The sequence below is a fragment of the Equus quagga genome, chromosome 1 (genome assembly GCF_021613505.1).
Source record: "Equus quagga isolate Etosha38 chromosome 1, UCLA_HA_Equagga_1.0, whole genome shotgun sequence".
Lineage (NCBI taxonomy): Eukaryota > Metazoa > Chordata > Mammalia > Perissodactyla > Equidae > Equus > Equus quagga.
This window is the reverse complement of record NC_060267.1, coordinates 20,201,453-20,219,516: the sequence shown is the minus strand read 5'-3', so window position 1 is coordinate 20,219,516 and position 18,064 is coordinate 20,201,453. Positions and strand designations below refer to the sequence as shown.

Sequence of the window (18,064 nt, the reverse complement as noted above, 5' to 3'; positions counted from 1 at the left end):
TGGTGAGGAAGATTGGCCCTGAGCTAACATCTGTTGCCAATCTTCCTCTTTTTGCTTGAGGAAGATTGTTGCTGAGCTAACATCTGTGCCAATCTTCCTCTATTTTGTATGAGGGACACCACCACAGCATGGTTTGATGAGCGGCGTATAGGTCCACACCCAGGATCTGAACCCGTGAACCCCCGGCCGCCAAAGCAGAGCACGTGAACTTAACCACTATGCCACCAGGCCAGCCCCCAGCTCAGCTTTTTAAGAGATGTTTTAGCCACACAAGGAAATTACCCTTCAACTTTCCTTTCTAGCTCAGGGACCCAGCCTGCCTACAGACATATTTCTATCCAATAACATCTATTGAGCACATCTGTGATGTGTTAGGTATCATGTTGAGTGGTGACACTTCACAGAAGTGATTCAGACCTGTTCTCAGGGGCTCACCATACAGTGGGTGAAAGGACAACTGAAGAGTCACAACACTGTCAGCTGGAGATAAGGACGAAGCCCTCCCCTCCTGGGCCCATCCCAGCCATCCAGGAGCCTGGCATTCAAGGAGGAACCAGGAGTCTGTCTGACTCTTCTTCTAGGCTCCAAACCTTTCTAGAGCTTTACTAAGAGACATCCACTGGTGAGTTAGCTCCTTTTCACCTCCAGTTTCTCAGCTGCATACTTGATTCTTCCACCGCACACAGGTTAACATAATTCTATTTCAACAAAGCCCATCAGACCGCAAATGGAGTCCATTATAATGGAATTTTACCTGAGGCAGACCATGCCCCCACTTCTTAACAGCATGGCACCCAAGATGTCAATGTGCTTGCCAAATAGGCTGGGCAGAAGTATCTTCCCGCCCCTGGCAGAAGTCCGGAAATTCAGAGCCATTTGGAACAAAGAACTCTGCCCCGAAGGTGTTTTCCAGCATCGTCCTGGCCAGCCTGGAACTGTCCCATTCACCCTCCACCGACACCACCTGCTGCCTCTTTTCCAGCCCTCCTCAGACAGGAAGGGGAGGGGAGGAAGCCTGAGCTGGGCGCAGGTGAAGATGGAACGTATATTCTGGACTTAGAAAGACTCGGATTTAAGTTCTGGTTCTGGCTTAGGAACTTGATGGCTTTGGGCAAGAAATTTAGCCTCTTAACCTCTTTCAATCTCAGTTTCCTCTTCAATAAGATGGAAATAACGATACTACCTACCTCATAAGATTATGAGAAAATGCATGGAAAACATTTAACTCAGCTCCTGGAATGTAGAAGTTATAATAACCATTGGTTTATTATGATTGTCAGCTATTATATGATATGTTAGCCTGGCAAGGGTCAAAGTTTGGTGTAGAGAAAGACATTGGGGCAAAGTTGGGTGTGAGGGGTAGGTGGGGCCCTGCCACGGAGCTCAGCATGGTCATGGTGACCAAGATGAGGCCCAGGGCAGAGGCGCTCGCCTGCCCCTGGAGCTAGGAGGCACAGTCTAGATGGGTAATTATAGGATTGCGGGCTGGGGTGGCCCATGCAGCTGCTCAGCCAGCCACATTCTTTTGTCCTGTGGGTGGCTGGGTGGGTGGGCAGCTGGCTGTTTATGTGGCTGCCAGGACATGGGGTATATCTAACACTTCTTTTCCCTAGCAGCCCCTGGCAGAGTGTTCAACCCTCGGAAGGGAAAGGGATTCTCTGTGGGCATCCTGCTGCTTTCCACACGGCGCCTCCTCTGTTCTCTCCACCCCAATCCTCCAGCCATCCCCTGCTTCTCAGACTGGACAAGTCAGAGGGTCAAAGAACAACGCCAGGCTCTGAACAATTGGTCAATGGAGACTGTTAAACTTCGATTCACCTCCCTCGGAGCCTTTAAACAATCAAGAAGCCCTGGACAGACGTATATCCCATCACTGGCCCTGGCCCCATGTGCTTTGACTAGCTGGCACACACATGGTTCTGGGACTTTCATGTCCTTTTCTCAAAATCAATGCCCAGGGAAAATATACATCCCTTCCAATCCACTGGGCAAAAATACAATTCAGTGGGTATTGATTGAGCATCTAGAACATGCTCAGTGCTGACACCAGGCTTGTGGCTGAACTGAACAGAAAGCCACGGGTGGGGGAAGACGTGTTGCCAGGGGCTCCCTCACCCACTGCTGGTGGAAATCCAGTGAGGAAGGGCGTCAACTGCCCCAGGAGACCCTGCACAGAGTCTGAGTCAGGCTGTGGTGTGTGCGGGGCCACCTATACAGAACACATCAGACAGGTGCACACATAAGCCAGAAACCAGGTCCTTACGTGGAGGATGTACAATTGTTAGAGCAGAAAGTGACTTTAGAAACTCATCTGGTACCACTTGCTCATTTTAGAAATGAAGCCTAGATCTACCGAACGACTGTCTGCATATGCTTTTCAAGGGCCTCCTTCGTGCCATGCCTTTGACTTACATCATCTCTAATCCTCAGACAGCTCTGCAAGGGAGTTATTATTGCCCCCAGTTTACACATAGGGAAGCTGAGATTCAGACAGATGAAGAAACTTGCCCAAGGCCACAAGCTAAAAAGTGACAAAGCCACGATTTGAACCCAACTGTGTCTAACTCAAACCCTGTGTTTCTCCTATTCCACCAGGCTGCTAGCACAGCTTCCAACGGCACTACCTAAGATTCAAGTCCTATCCCAAGGAACCCTGGAAACCACAGCTGAGGGACAAGTCAGCCGAGGGACAGGCTGAGCATTTTCTCCTCCTCCTACCTCTGTCTCTGAGCTCTGGCACTTGGAGTGGCTTGTATGGCCAAGCCCAACACCAGCAAGCAGTGTAGAGCAGTGGTCACGGGCTGACCTTACTGCCACGGGCAGGTCACTACATCTCGTTAACCCCTGATTTCCTCTATACATGCCGGAGAGAATCCCAGTAACTTCCTCCAAAGAGAGGCTGGGAAGATTATGAAGACAAGTGATGAGCACAGCGCCTGGCAGAGGCTCCCCGTAGAGGCTAGAGTCTGTTTCTCCTTCCAGGTGGGCTGGGCTCAGGAGGGTTCCATAAGGAGTAGCCAGGAGGGGAAAATGTAAGCACGGTGAGAAGAGCTCCAGCTGGCCAATGAGATCGTGGCCTTTTCTTTCTTGGTGCACTTTGCACATAGCAGGTTATCAATAAAGTGGCTTGTTTGAAACTGAAAGAGTGTTTCTTATTTGCCTTCCAGACCATTCAAGCCTTCTTTGATGCCATGCCATCTCTCTGCACAGAGCTACCTCTCTCGGGTTCTTGTCTATTTTTACCCAAGTAAGGTACCCAAGACTGCCGGAGATGCACCAAGGCCTGAGGGTGGTGGCAGAGGGAGCCTCCTTCTGAGATGCCACTGTGCCCAGAGCAACCTGTGGCAAACTGAGCTTGCTCCCAGGTCAACGTGTTCAAACTAGTTAGTACATCTAACCCTGAAGCTCACAAACATTTACTGCAGGCCTATTATATGCACTGATGGTCTAGTGGTTAAGATTCCGTGCTCTCACTGCTGTCGCCCGGGTTTCTTTCCTGGTCAGGGAACCACAACACCTGCCTGTCGGTTGTCATCCTGTGGCAGCTGGGTGTTGCTGTGATGCTGAAAGCTATGTCACTGGTATTTCAAATACCAGCAGGTTCACCCATGGTGGACAGGTTTCAGCAGAGCTTCCAGACTAGAAAGACTAGGAAGAAGGACCTAGCCATGCACTTCTGGAAAAACTGGCCATGGACACCTTATGAATAGCAGCCGAGCATTGTCTGATATAGCGCCGGAAGGTGAGAGTATGGTGCAAAAAGACTGGGCAGGGTTCCGCTCTGCTGTACTCAGGGGCTCTGGGAGTCAGAATCAACTAGACAGCACTAACAACGACAACAAAAATTATGTGCCAGGCATGGCCCTGAATGCCCTGTGGCTGCCCATACACGCAGAGGTGGTAGGGTTCCACAGAGGTTGAGACAGACCCAAGTGTGAGTCCTGACTCTCCCACTCACCAGCTGTGTCACCTTGGCACATTGCTCAACCTCACTGAACCTCAGTTTCCCATGTGTAAAAGGAACATAACAGTCGCTCCTGTCTCACAAGGTTGTGGCAGGTCTGGGAGGCCGTGCATGCCATGTACCTAGCTTGGCACCTGGTACAACTGAGCTGTTCATTCAGTGAGTAGCTGTTCCTGGAGCTACAACTCCAGTGCCAGCAGGTGGCACACACAGGATGTGTTACCAGCAAAGCCTTGGGCCTCCTGGGTGCCCCACAGTGCCTGGAATGTCACACCTTGCATAACATCTCAAAGCTTCAACCTGTCATCAGAAGGCCAGTCAGAGGCAGCAGCTTCCCAGGAACCAGCTGCCGGGTCCTGCCCAGACTCCACTTTCCCACTGGTGCAGCTGCCCACGCCCTGCTCAGGACCAGACTCTCCCCTGCGCAGAATGGGGACTTTGTGTGGCATCTGGTTCTGGGAACACTGCTTGGTCTATTCCTTGGCATGGGACCTGCAGGGCAGGTTTGCAAAAGCATGACACACACTCCAACTCCAAGCGCCTGCTGCTTCTGCCTATGGCTCCTGCCATTTACCGACCAGCCAGCCCCTCCTTCCTCTGCCAGCCCAGGGGGTCTTTCCCCTTCCCCCTCATCACAAGTCTCTTCAAAGGGTGAGACTTCCTAAGGGGTCTTCACCTGCCCTTTTCATTTGTTGGTGATGAGAATGACTTCCTTCCTGCCAGAGCAGACAGAGTCACTATGCAGTCATTAAGGAGACTCCAGGCCCCACGCCCAATGCCCATCACTCACACCAGACCTCTGGGGACGCTGTAGGGAGCCGGCCCTGAGCATCTGGACCAAGAGGACCAAGGATTCAGAAGAGGGGGGGTAGTTTCTCTTCCACATGTCACCACGGCAGGATACAGTTGCTGCCACCAATGCCTGTAGCTTGGGTTGAGCAAGAACAGTCTGTCCCCACCCTGGACCATTTCCCCAACAGTCCGACCAGACTGGAGAGTCAGACTCCAGTGTCCAAGGGAACTGACCACATCTCCTGCTAAGAAGCTTCTCTCTGGCTCTGATCTCCACTTTGCTTACCATTTTCCAGGAACCTGATTACAAGTGACCTGTGCCCTTTTTCCACATGGCAAGATTTGACTACCTTGCCCTTCCTGGTTGTTTACCCGCTTTAGAGCTGGACTTTCCTGTGGGGTGGGGTGGCCCCCAGACGTCTGGGAAGCTGGATGGACAAAATGAAGAGGCTGCAGACATGGGGAAGAGGGAAGAGGAAGCACAAGGCTACAGCTTGGCTCGGATATGAACCCCAATTCCCCCAGGGGCAGCTGAAGGGGAGCTGGCAGGCCTTCCTGTCCCTGTCTGAGGTAGGGGTGGGGCAGAAAAACCAAAGGCGAGGCCAGTCACAAGTCAAAGGTGAAGGGAAGTCACCCGAACAGTAGGCTGGGTTCTGGGAGAGGTGGCTGGAAGCAGTGCTGCCCTCAGGGAAAAGACTGGAATTAGCTGACAAGGCCAGGGAGTAGGCTCGGGCATCGAGGCCGCCCTCAGAATTAAGCTACCGCCATCTTCCCCTCATCCTTAAGCACTTACCCGTCTTTTTCTCATTAAACCCACACCCACCCATCTTCCCCTCATCGCTGTGACTTCCCCTGGGTTTGGAGTGGTGTTCAGTAGAATGACTGAATGTTCCAGCTTGCCCTGGACAGTTTTGGTTTATTTCTAACGTCCTAACATAACTATAAATAGCACCTCCTATCACTCTCAAAAGTATCCCAATTTGGACAATAAATTAGATGGTCACTCTCTAGCCCAACCAGGAGGGCAGTGACACAGGAGAGGGACACAAAGGAAGCAGAGGAAAGCATAACTAGAAACAAGGCCACAGAGGTTCAGAGCAACAGCCAGCGGCTGCTGCCCTGCTGGATCCTCTCAGAACTGGACAGCAGTGGAGAGAGAGCCCGAGAGTGCTGCCCATTCTGGGGCTCAGACCATCTCGGGGAAGAGGCATGGTCTGGTGGGTTCTGCTTCCTGTCAGCCTCAGAGGGCCTTGCACCAAGCTGGGCACACAAGAGGCTCCTAATCGAATCCTGTTGTTTCCTGACTTCCCTCTCCCTGCATCCAAAACAGACTTGAAGCAGTGACAATGGAAAGCTAGAGTCCTAGAATCATCCTGTCCAGCAACAAACCGGGAGACTTCCAGGTGCTCCTGACTCTGGCTTTCTGGCCACTAGAACCCAGCGAAGCAACAGCAGGTGTCTAGCAGAGGTTCCAGAGGCAGAGCTCGGCCAGGAGGTCACTGCCCCCAGAGGATGCGGGGTAAATCTGAACAACCGGGACTTCCTCCCCTGTCTTGGATAGCCAGTTGGTCTGGCCCACTGGGCCCCAGGACTTCCTCCAAACATGGAGGACAGTGGCTTTGGACACTGGCTATTTGTTCTGGGAGTGGAGGGTGGGGGTCCAGGAAGTCCTCTTGGTGCTTCCTCTGGGCCTTAGTTTCAAAAAGAGGATCAGTTCTGAGGTTGAGTAGGGGGAGAAGATTGAGAAACCATAAACGCAAATCACCAGGGCACCCCAAACAGCACCAGACTTTCCACAATATTGTACAAATAAAGAGTGATGGCCTTGGCTGAAGAGCCGTGAGGGTCGGGAAAGCTTCCTAACTCCCACTTCCTTATCCCACTCTCCAGCTCTTCCTTTACCCTGGAAAAGGTCCAAGTTGTGGCTGATCAGGGTCCAGCCAAACCGAAGCCATGGGACCCAGCCAGGGCACAGACTGAGAATTCCCCAGCTTTTTACAATTTGAGTCAGCCCCACAGCCTGTTGTGGATTCTTCGCAAATGGGTCTAGAGAGGCCACTGAATGGAGGGCAATCAGCTCGAGGGCCCCCATTGCTGCTCAAGGATCTAAGCCCCCAAAACAAAGGCCAGAGAGAAATCTGCAGTCTTACTACCTCCTGGTCTGGCTGCATTTCAGTCCTGACACCATTCCAGAAGGATCCACAATCCCCTCCAGCACTTGGACAGGGACTGGTTGAGGAAGGTCCCCCAACACATCACACAACACTCTCAGTTCACAGAGTTGAGGATCCAGGGTCCAGATAATCCATTTTCACCTTAGCAAACCACCCCCACTTCCTAGCCTGGGTTAAAACCTTCTTTGCCAACACCATGGCTTCCCTAGTCCCAGGACCCTCCCGATTTCTTGTGCACACCTACCTCACTAACAGACACGGGCGGCTAACAAGATCACTAGGCAGAAATGGAACGAGGGGCTGGAAAAGTCTGCAGCGCTGGGATACACCTCCTGATCCTGGGGAAGGATAAGAGATGTGGATTTACCACAAAGCCACGGTCTCTTCACACTCAACCCCTTCTGGAATCATACCACAGCCATCCCATAATCATTGCTGTGTTGGGTATCCCCTTCAGGAGTGGCCACTACTGGCCACGAGGAAGACAGTCTTCCAGCAGGGAGCTGAAGCAGAGCTGAACTCTGCCCAGGAGAGCTTCTGCAATGCTCAGAAAATGCCTGCCCAAGTGCTTGCCTGGGCTCTGGCCCCTCTGGCTGCAACTGAGCCCAGACAGGAGGCTGACTCACTCACCACATGGAGGAGGAGGAAGAGGAGGAGGAGAAGGAGGAGGAGGAGATTCGGGAAGGGCCTGGGCTCAGAGACCCAGGGCTGTCCCTGGCCAGGCAGCCTGGGTCTCAACCTCAGTGGTCCATGGGGGGAGGGGGGCAGTGTCCACTGCTCCCTCAAGACCACACGCTGTTCCCTCCTAGATACTTCAACTGAATCCTCCTCACCCACCACCCACAAAGGCAGGGCCCCTCATCCCCCAAACAGAAACTACTCCCTGAGCCCCCTCCTCACTCAGGTGCTTGTCCCCGAGTTCCCCTGGACATCTAGGAACAGGCTCTCTTGAAAAAATCAATCCAGTGCACTAGGGCCAACTAGGTCTAAAATCACTGGTGATTAAGAAAAAAAAAAGTCAAGAAAAGAAAAAAAACTCTACTCAAAAGATCCAACTCCACCATCTCGGGTGACCACCTGTGGGTCCTACGAAATAATAGGGCTACACACACTCCATCCCCAAGGAGATCTTAGCACCATCGACAGCCAGTTCCTCCCTTTCTCTTCCTCCGCTCCATGCCAGGGCGACCCGACAGAGGAAGGAAATAAATGCTTCTTGTTGCCCAAGTGCTGAGAACTGTGCTAGTGGAGCACTTCTGCGTTAGGCAGCCTGAGCATCGAGGAGGTCGCTGCTCCCCTCGCTAGCCTGGCTCGAACTTCAGCTCCTTCTCAGACCTCAGTGTCCCCTCGGTGCCATGGCGCGACAGCCCGGATCTCAGTCGCCAAGTTCGCCGCTAGCGCTTGCACCGGGCTCTCAGGCCCACTAGCCCCGATGCCCCCACCCCGGGCCTAATCCTGAGCCTGGGACCCCCTTCCCCGCCGCTCCGGGGTCCGCACCTGGTCCGGCGAGTGGGCACGCTGCTCCGCGCTCCCGGCGCCTCTGGCTCGGCTGCTGCCTTTTGACAAGCAGAGACAGCCCAGCACCTGGCCCCGCCCCTCGCAAGGACCCGCCCCTGGACCCGCCCCGCCCCCGGGCCCCGCCCCCAGGTCCAGTCCTCGCTTGCCCGAAGCTCCCTCCGCGCTGCTACCACCTTGACTTGGAATCAACCACCCCACCGTCGCCTGGAGTCTGTGCCCAGTGTGGTCCTCCACGGCTGCCGTTCGTAGCGCACGGCAGGCTTCTGCCCTCCGTGCATGAGAATTTTCCATGGTTATGTGTCCAGATCCACGCTTCTGCCTGCGATGATCTGGGATGCACACCCCCTCCCCCCACCAGGCTGCCTGTGGTTTTACCCAGCCTGGTGCGGACGCCTCTTCTAGGTGCGTCATTCCCACCTGGGCTGACCCGGCCAGGACTTCTCCATCGTTTCCTGGGCGCTGGAGGGGCGCTTGCCGCGGGCGCCAACAGTTCTTTCTGCGCTCCTGGGAAATTCCGGGCGCCGCTCGCCATCGCGTTAATTCTGCAGAGCGCCAGGGAGCTCAGCCCGACCCCACACGCTAGGATAAAAGAGTAAACGGAAAACGGAGTCTGAAGTTGCGTCATCGTCCCCATCTGATGTCCCCTCGGCCACGAACGCGGCTGACCACGTTCCCAATGCGTCGCGAACCTCATCCAAGCAAACAGAGTCTCAGCTTCCCCGGGCCCTGGTCCCCATCCCCCTCCATCCCCTCACCCGACATTGATATGATATGAAGAGAAGAGAGGGGGTAAAGAGTACATCCTGAGACCTGGAATTGTTAGTGGATGGGGAAAACGCCGTAGAAAATTTTGGCTAAAAATTCCTCTGCTTCCTTGGCCGTGTGCTAGGCATCGCTCTAGATGCTACAGGAGAGGTGAAAAAGACGTGGTTTCCTCCTTCTTACACCTCACTGTCCAGTGAGAGAATGTATAAGTAAATAGTAATAGTAACTGCAACATAATGTTCTATAATAGAAATGCCCACAAGGTCTTCCCGCACTGGTGACCTCCTTTGGGCAGGGAAGATATTGCCATTCACTTTTTATGGAAGAGGAAACCATGGCTCGGAGGGGCAAGCTGAATAGCTGGGAAGTTGATGCATAGAGAGGTTAAGTGATTTGCCCAAGGTTACACAGCTATTCGCGGAAGGACAGTGCTAGAAGCCAGCAAGTCAGCTGATGCCATGGCCTCTGAAACAGTTATGCTAGACTGTCTGACAAGCACCCCCTCTCAAACCCTCAGTATCTGGACCAAGAGGGATGAACTGAGGCTAAACAGAAGGAAGAACCGTCCAACAGTGAAGTTTGTTGAGCACTGAAACAGTTCATTAAGAGAGTAGCATGGGAAGTTTCTCTCTGGAAAGGTTTAAAAAAAAAATGAGAGACACAGATTGTTTGATTGAACTCGGGAATGGAAGATCTATTCTGAGAAACAGAAGGAAGGAAGTACCCCTTTGGAGGTCCTGTCTATCTGATGGATGGATTCTCTGCTTGGAATGAAAGTAAAAGAAAAAAATCCCCTTGCCTAAAGCATCGTGGAAAAGCTAGCAGTGATTCTCATGGGAAAAAAAGTGTAAGAGGGAATCTCTAATAATCAACACCTAGGGACAGCCTCAGGAAGTTCCATGAGCCTCTGGAAGAGGTTGATCACTCAGAAGCCACTTTTGTGGTACTTAATTGGCCAGACAGGTGACCCTGGCATCTTGAAAATAAACTTTATCAAAAGTGGTAGAAGATGAGTACTAAGTATTCCATAGTAATTGGCTGTGAGTGTCTTTTCACAGCTCTCCATTTGCTGTCCATCACGAGCTTTTGAGTCAGGCAGAGTAGAAAATACTTTCCTCGTTGTACAACTGATGTGCAGAGTTGTCAAAGTTCTTACAGCTGGGGAGTGACAGAGCCACTTGAGCCCAAGACTTCTCTCTCCACTTTCTACAGTTCCATGCTGCCTCCAAAAATTAAAATATTTCCTTGGGCTTGTCACCTGTTGGGCCACAATCTAGCTAAGCCAGCTTTGGAGAACTCAGAGGTGCTGGGTTTGGCAGATTTGCAGGATTATAGGTGTTATTACAGTCCCTAGCAAATGCTCTCGTCAGCCCCATCCCTTTGTCCTTACCCGAGTTGTTTTCATTTTCCCCCTGTCCCTGAACTGGTTGCTGTCATCTGTCTCTCCAGACCCTGTCCTCTTTCAGGTCCTGTCTATCACATCAACTTCTCACCACATCTCCAGGCCAAAATGACCTGTCAACTCTCTGGTCTTTGTGGCATATGTTGTCTATATTGCATGGTTTATCACCTGATAATGAACGATCTTGTATTTATATTGAACAAAGATGGATTTCTCCCTTCAGCTTTATTCTTAGGAAGAACGTTGTTTTGTGAAAGTAGAAAAGCAAGAAGAGAGGAGATTCACTTCTCCTGGTTTTGTTCTTATTACTCACTGTCTCCTGATCCCGTTTCTCCCTAGCCAAGGACTGGGAAGGGAGGTTGCTATCCATACTCTCTTCTCTCGAAGATTTTGATGACAGGCGGCATTCCTGTGCTACAGAATTAACAGCTTTCAACTCCTCCAGCTTGACTTCTATATGACACATGTAGCAGAACCGCTGCAGGAAGCACTAATCTTCTCTTTCTTCTCCCTGAAGTTAACATTTCTTGTATTCTCACTTGTCCCTGGGAGGGGTGGCGCTCCTTATCAGATGTTTGGATCGTGTTTTTGTCCGTATTCATCTCTGAAAAATTACACCAAGGAGTAATTGCTAAGCACTCGCGATGTACAAGATATCATGCCATACACTCAACAGTCGGAATAGAAATGAAGAGCCCTCCCGGGTGTGAGCTACCTGGGAGGAGAGATTCCAGAGGTGCCAGAGCTGAGGCCACCCCTGTGCACTTCATTTCACAAAATCTGGGGAAAGGCAGAGTCTGGCTTCTCAGCCTCTCTGCCAGACTCTGGGTGGTGCCTGCGGGTGGTCTGGGCAGCCTGAGCAGGCTGCAGTCCAGCCACGGGGCTGCAGCCTATCCTCAGCTGATGGGCTCCCCTTTTCTGCAGCCTAGTTGCTGTCCTCAAGGCTGGCTGGCACCCTCAGAACCTCTTGCCGTGGTGCCAGAGCTGCAGTGGATCACCTTGTTCTGTGAGGGTCCCAAAGACTCTGTCCCCATGGACAGAGGTTTATAAGCTGCCCAGAGGCTGCTCTCCAGGTAAAAATGTGCCCTTTGAGCTCTCTCTGGAGCACTCCCATCTAACTGTTTGCTTTTCCCTTTTTTAGGGCCCTTTTTTTCTCCTTGAATATTTTATGGTTATGGGCCTTTGGAGAATAAAGCGAAGACTCTAATTCAGCAAACTCCCAAAGAACATTCTGAAGACACAGAGTCATGGCTTCCTAGAGGCGGAAACCACCAGGCCATCCTCTCAGTCGGTTCCCTTTTAGAGATTAAAAAAATATTAAGTTCGGAAAGGTGAACTCATTTATCTTTGCTAACTCATGTTAGGACTGTTCTCTCTGATTATGTTCCAGATGGTGAAAATGGGATGAATAAGTGGAAGAAACTGTAAGCAATGAAATAAACTCAAACGAAAGGCTCTTCCTAGGGTAGTGTTTTTCAACTTTTTAACTGCAACCCATAGTAAGAAATAAGTTGTTATCATGACCTAGTATTCCATGCATATATATAAGTTTTATGAAACAAGAAATGTCCTGCAATGGTTTTTATTATCTTCTGTTTCCTTCCTCCCTCCCTTCCTTCCTTCCTTCCTCTTTCTTTTGGGGATCCACCAAGTTGATTTCACAACTCACAATGTGTTGTGACCCGAAGTTTGAAAAAGTCCCTCTTAGCATGGGATCCCCTCATTTAGAACCCGCAACATGAGATTCCCAGAAAGGCCTTTGAGAGACCAGCCTTGTTTGCACAGAGCACCCTCAGAACCCCATACTGGCTCTATGGGGTCTCCAGGGCTTTTGAAAATTCTACCTCCAAGGCCACGTGGTCAGGGTTGGTCACTGAGGCAGCATGTGTCCACCCAGTGTTTGCCTATGTGGCCTTAACTCAGCTGTTATCTTACCATGCTCTTGCATTCATCAGCTCTGGGGAGTTCTCTCAGCCTCAGGATGCTTCCTGGCATCTCGGAAATCCTGACTTCTCCAGAACGAGACAGCTCTGGAAGAGTTGTGTGCAAGGCCATGAGAAGTGAGTGTCCACAGACTCAACCTGCCCTGGAAAGAATAGGGCACGGCCAGTTATTCAGTCCAAACCCGCCTGGCTCCAGGCCTCCATTCCCAGGAGCCCAGCTCATGTCTCCATCCTCGGGGCTTTTGGCACTTGTCTTTCCCACCTGCTCCCAAATCCTCGAGCCTTAGGCTGCCAGCCTCCTGGCCCACACACAGCGTCTGCTGGCATGGTAAAGCAGAGCCTAGGGGCCGGACAAAGGAAGGTGTAGACTCCCACCTCCACCTCCAAGCAGGGGCAGCTCCAGAGCTCTCCCCGGCTCCCAGGTATTTGCTGGGCTCCCATCCAAACCCCAGCAGACGATGATGACTCTTCAGGCCCCAACCCCAACCACAGAGACCAGCAGAATAAACTAGAGGCTTGGGGTCCTTTCCCATCTACAACTGCCTGTGGCTGTAAGTTTTGCAACAGCTATGATGACTCGAGCAGGAGGTGAAGTGACCCCTAGCCCCTAGCCCTTGGGGAATTGTTATTTTGCTCTTCTGGGCAAGAGTGTCTTGTGGGAGAGCCTAGGGAGGGAGGTAAGTGGAGAGGCTCTGTGGCATGGGGGTAGGTACCCTGGGCCCTGATGACAGCGCAGTTAATGTCCCATCGCTGCTGAAGAGATCAGTAGGGAAAAACTGACTGTTGTCTAAAGAAGCCCCCTTGCCCCACAGGAAAGTCTCCAGGGAAGACGATTGGGCAATGATCTCCTTTCTTCATACCAATGAGCAGAAGGCCTGCAAGCCTCATCCTGGCATGCCTGCGTCTTTCTCCAGAAGAACAGGACGGACATTCCGTCAGCAGCCCAAGAATGCGTTAAACTCTCCCCTGGGGCCCAGCTCCAGAAAGATGTGGTTGTTGACAGCTCTCCTCCTTTGCCCTTGGCCTCGAACCTGAGACAAACATACTACAAAGCATGGATGCCCCTCTCTGTCGTGTTTGCCTCCATTTTCCTATATCGTGAAACATGTCATCATTGTCAAAACTGTTGTTTCAGGTGTCCACCTCCACTTCCAACAGGGTTTACTCAGGACTAGATGACAGTGGTGTTGTGTTGCTTTGTATCCTCTCATGTCCTATGGCCAAGAGGTGGTCTCTAAAGGTTTTTGATTGTAAAACCCTATTGACAAAAAAAACATTGAATGTGATTTTAAAAGTTCTATCATTGGCTCATATCTCCATTCGTACTACACAGTTAGGGGAGATTCCTCCTCAACATTAATGAGTGTAAATTCATATTTCAGATGGTGTTCTTGATACTTTTGAAACTTTTTACTGACTTCCCTGACACTCCTTCTTCACACGCAGAGACCTCATCCAGCACACCTGACCATGACTTTCTGTTAAGAGGACCAAGAGAGGGTGCCAGTGTCCATGTGTATATTTAACATATAAAAGCTTAATTTCTTAAAGATAGAAAGCAAATCAAGGGGCTGGCCCAGTGGTGTAGCGGTTGAGTTTGCGTGCTCTGCCTCGGCAGCCCAGGGTTCACGGGTTCAGATTCCAGGTGTGGACCTATGCACCACTTATCAAGTCCTACTGTGGCAGGCCTCCCACATATAAAATGGAGGAAGATGGGCACAGATGTTAGGGCCAGTCTTCCTCAGCACAAAGAGGAGGATTGGCGGTGGATGTTAGCTCAGGGCTAATCTTCCTTAAAAAAAAAGGAAAAAAGGAAACCATTGATACTGTTCTCCTGTACCCAGTGGATCATGTTACGCATCCTCCCTTGCAGACGTTGGTGGAATTTAGACCCAGAGGGTTCAGCAAGTTTAGGTGATCCATCAACACTTATGATTGGTGAGCTGCAAAGCAGGGACTAGAAGCCATATCTACTGCCTTGACATCTAGGTCTCACTCTTTCCATCACCCTGCACCTCCTCTTCCCCCTGCTTTGTGGAGAAATGGAAGCATATCATGTGTGGGTGAAAATCTCTTGAAGGTTGCACAGCTAAATTCTTTGGCCCACTTGGCTTATTTAAGCAGAGCCTGAGGCAAGATCTGGGTAGAATTCACTACGGTCTGTGTCTGAGACCACAGCTGCCATTAGTCTTATGCCACGGGCCCCCAACCAGATTAAACAAGTGAGGCAAACAGGACAGGCTCTCTGAGCAGGGGCTACCAGCAGGAAAAGGGGTGGTGGCCACTTGAGGGTAATTAGGAGTAAGAGAGTAGCCTGTTATTCTTAGCTTGGCCACCACCAAGGACTTTCCTTCAACCCACATTCTCGAGGAGAGTTATCGCTCAGTTGGGGTTCCTGAAACCTGGGAAAGAGGGGTGTCCAGCTTGACTGACTTCTGAGAGGCAGCTGCCAAGCCCAGAAAGAGTATGGTGAAGAGGCCCTTAACCCTTTTTACAGGCCTTGCCTCAGTGGAATGTTTTAACCTTTCAGTCTTCTCCCAACTCTACTCTGCCTGGACAAGCCAAGTACCCGCTCGAACTTTCTTTCCTGCCCTCCCTCTGCTCCCCGGTTTACCTCACATACCTCTGCACCTTATTCATCACCACGCTCCTCATCTGTCAAGTTGTGGGAAGTTTAGGGGCCATCCAGAGCTGATGGTCAGTGAGTCTATGACTTGGACATGCCCAGATAGGAGAACAATATCCCAGCTGCCAACACTCCCCCGCATTCTGCCTGCTTTTCCCTCTGGTGAAACCCAAAACATGGATGGGGATGTGACTAGGGAGAACATTTAAGCAAGTAGTTCAGATGCCCAGTCGTGAAAATGCCAGCTGTCGGCTCCTTGCAGCGTTGGGATGGAGAGTTGAGCAAGGTGCTGTCCTTGAAGTAATCTCAATATCCCACTTTCCTGTCCTCTTTTTTTTTTTTGAAATTATTTTATTGAGGTCATATTGGTTTATAACAGTGTATAATTTCAGTTATACTTTATTATATATCAGTTTTTGTATAGACTGCTTTGTGCTCACCACCAATAGTCTAGTTTTAATCAGTCACCATACATATGTGCCCCTTTACCCCTTTCGCCCACCCTCCAACACCCACCTTCTGGCAACCACTAATTTGTTCTCTTTATCCATGTGTTCGTTTATCTTCCACATATGAGTGAAATCATACAGTGTTTATCTTTCTCTGTCTGGCTTATTTCACTTAACATAATATACTCAAGGTTGATCCATGTTGTTGCAAATGGAATGATTTTTGCCTTTTTTATGGCTGAGTAGTATTCCATTGTATATATACACCACATCTTCTTTATCCATTCATCAGTTGATGTGCACTTGGGTTGTTTCCATCTCTTGGCTATTATAAATAATGCTGCTATGATTGTAGAGGTGCATAGATCTCTTTGTATTGTTGATTTCATGTTCTTTGGATAAATATCCAGTAGTGGGATAGCTGGATCATATGATATTTCTTTTTTTTTTTTATTGAGTTATTGATAGGTTACAATCTTGTGAAATTTCAATTGTACATTAATGTTTGTCAGTCATGTTGTAGGTGCACCACTTCACCCTTTGTGCCCACCCCCCACCCCACCTTTCCCCTGGTATCCACTAAACTGTTCTTGGTCCATAGTTTTAAATTCCTCATATGAGTGGAGTCATACACAGATTATCTTTCTCTCGCTGGCTTATTTCACTTAACATAATTCTCTCAAGGTCCATCCATGTTATTGCAAATGGAATGATTTTGTTCTGTTTTGCAGCTGAGTAGTATTCTATTGTATATATGTACCACATCTTCTTTATCCATTCGTCTGTTGATGGGCACTTAGGTTGCTTCCACGTCTTGGCTATTGTAAACAGTGCTGCAATAAACATTGGGGTGCACAGGACTTTTGGGATTGCTGACTTCAGGCTCTTTGGATAAATACCCAGTAGTGGGATGGCTGGATCGTATGGTAGTTCTATTTTTAGTTTTTTGAGGAATCTCCATACTGTTTTCCATAGTGGCTGCACCAGTTTGCATTCCCACCAGCAGTGTATGAGGGTTCCTTTTTCTCCGCAACCTCTCCAACATTTGTTGCTATTAGTTTTAGATATTTTTGTCATTCTAATGGGTGTAAGGTGATATCTTAGTGTAGTTTTGATTTGCATTTCCCTGATGATCAGCGACGATGAGCATCTTTTCATGTGCCTATTGGCCATCAGTATATCTTCTTTGGAGAAATGTCTGTTCATGTCTCCAACCCATTTTTTGATTGGGTTGTTTGATGTTTTGTGGTTGAGTTGCAAGAGTTCTTTATATATTAAGGATATTAAGCCTTTGTCAGATATATGACTTGCAAATATTTTTTCCCAGTTAGTGGGTTGTTTTTTTGTTTCAATCCTGTTTTCATTTGCCTTGAAGAAGCTCTTTAATCTGATGAAGTCCCATTTGTTTATTCTTTCTATTGTTTCCCTTCTCTGAGAAGGCATGGTGTCAGAAAAGATCCTTTTAATACTGATGTCAAAGAGTGTACTGCCTACGTTTTCTTCCAGAAGCCTTATGGTTTCAGGTCTCACCTTTAGGTCTTTGATCCATTTTGAGTTTATTTTGGTGAATGGTGAAAAAGAATGGTCAATTTTCATTCTTTTACATGTGGCTTTCCAGTTTTCCCAGCACCATTTGTTGAAAAGACTTTCTTTTCTCCATTGTATGCCCTCAGCTCCTTTGTCAAAGATAAGCTGTCCATAGATGTGTGGTTTTATTTCTGGGCTTTCAATTCTGTTCCATTGATCTGTGCACCTGTTTTTGTACCAGTACCATGCTGTTTTGATTACTGTAGCTTTGTAGTATGTTTTGAAGTCAGGGATTGTGATGCCTCCCGTTTTGTTCTTTTTTCTCAGGATTGCTTTAGCAATTCGGGGTCTTTTGTTGCCCCATATGAATTTTAGGATTCTTTGTTCTAATTCTGTAAAGAATGTCATTGGGATTCTGATTGGGATGGCGTTGAATCTGTAGATTGCTTTAGGTAGAATGGACATTTTAACTATGTTTATTCTTCCAATCCATGTACATGGAATGTCTTTCCATCTCCTTATGTCGTCATCCAATTCTCTCAGAAAGGCCTTGTAATTTTCATTATATAGGTCCTTCACTTCCTTAGTTAAATTTACCCCAAGGTATTTTATTCTTTTTGTTGCGATTGTGAATGGTATTGTATTCTTAAGTTCTTTTTCTGTTGGTTCATTACTGGAGTATAGAAATGCTACTGATTTATGCAAATTGATTTTATACCCTGCAACTTTGCTGTAGTTGTTGATTACTTCTAGCAGTTTTCCAATGGATTCTTTGGGGTTTTCTATATGGAAGATCATGTCGTCTGCAAACAGCGAGAGTTTCACTTCTTCCCTCCCTATTTGGATTCCTTTTATTCATTTTTCTTGCCTGATTGCTCTGGCCAGGACCTCCAGTACTATGTTA

At 49.3% G+C, this 18,064-nt stretch overlaps 1 protein-coding gene across 2 annotated transcripts in view; it reads right to left on the bottom strand.

Annotated features, from left to right (window-relative positions):
- VDR (vitamin D receptor) overlaps window positions 1–8,491 on the bottom strand; it is a 53,864-nt gene extending 45,373 nt beyond the window's left edge. The window contains exons 1-2 of one of the 2 annotated variants that reach the window (XM_046669633.1): window positions 8,428–8,491; window positions 7,175–7,268 (exon numbers count right to left, since the gene is read on the bottom strand). The gene's annotated coding sequence lies outside the window, so the exon portion shown is untranslated. The remainder of the gene's footprint in view (window positions 1–7,174; window positions 7,269–8,427) is intronic. The other variant, XM_046669641.1, reaches the window with a different exon arrangement.
- Window positions 8,492–18,064: the final 9,573 nt, after the last annotated feature.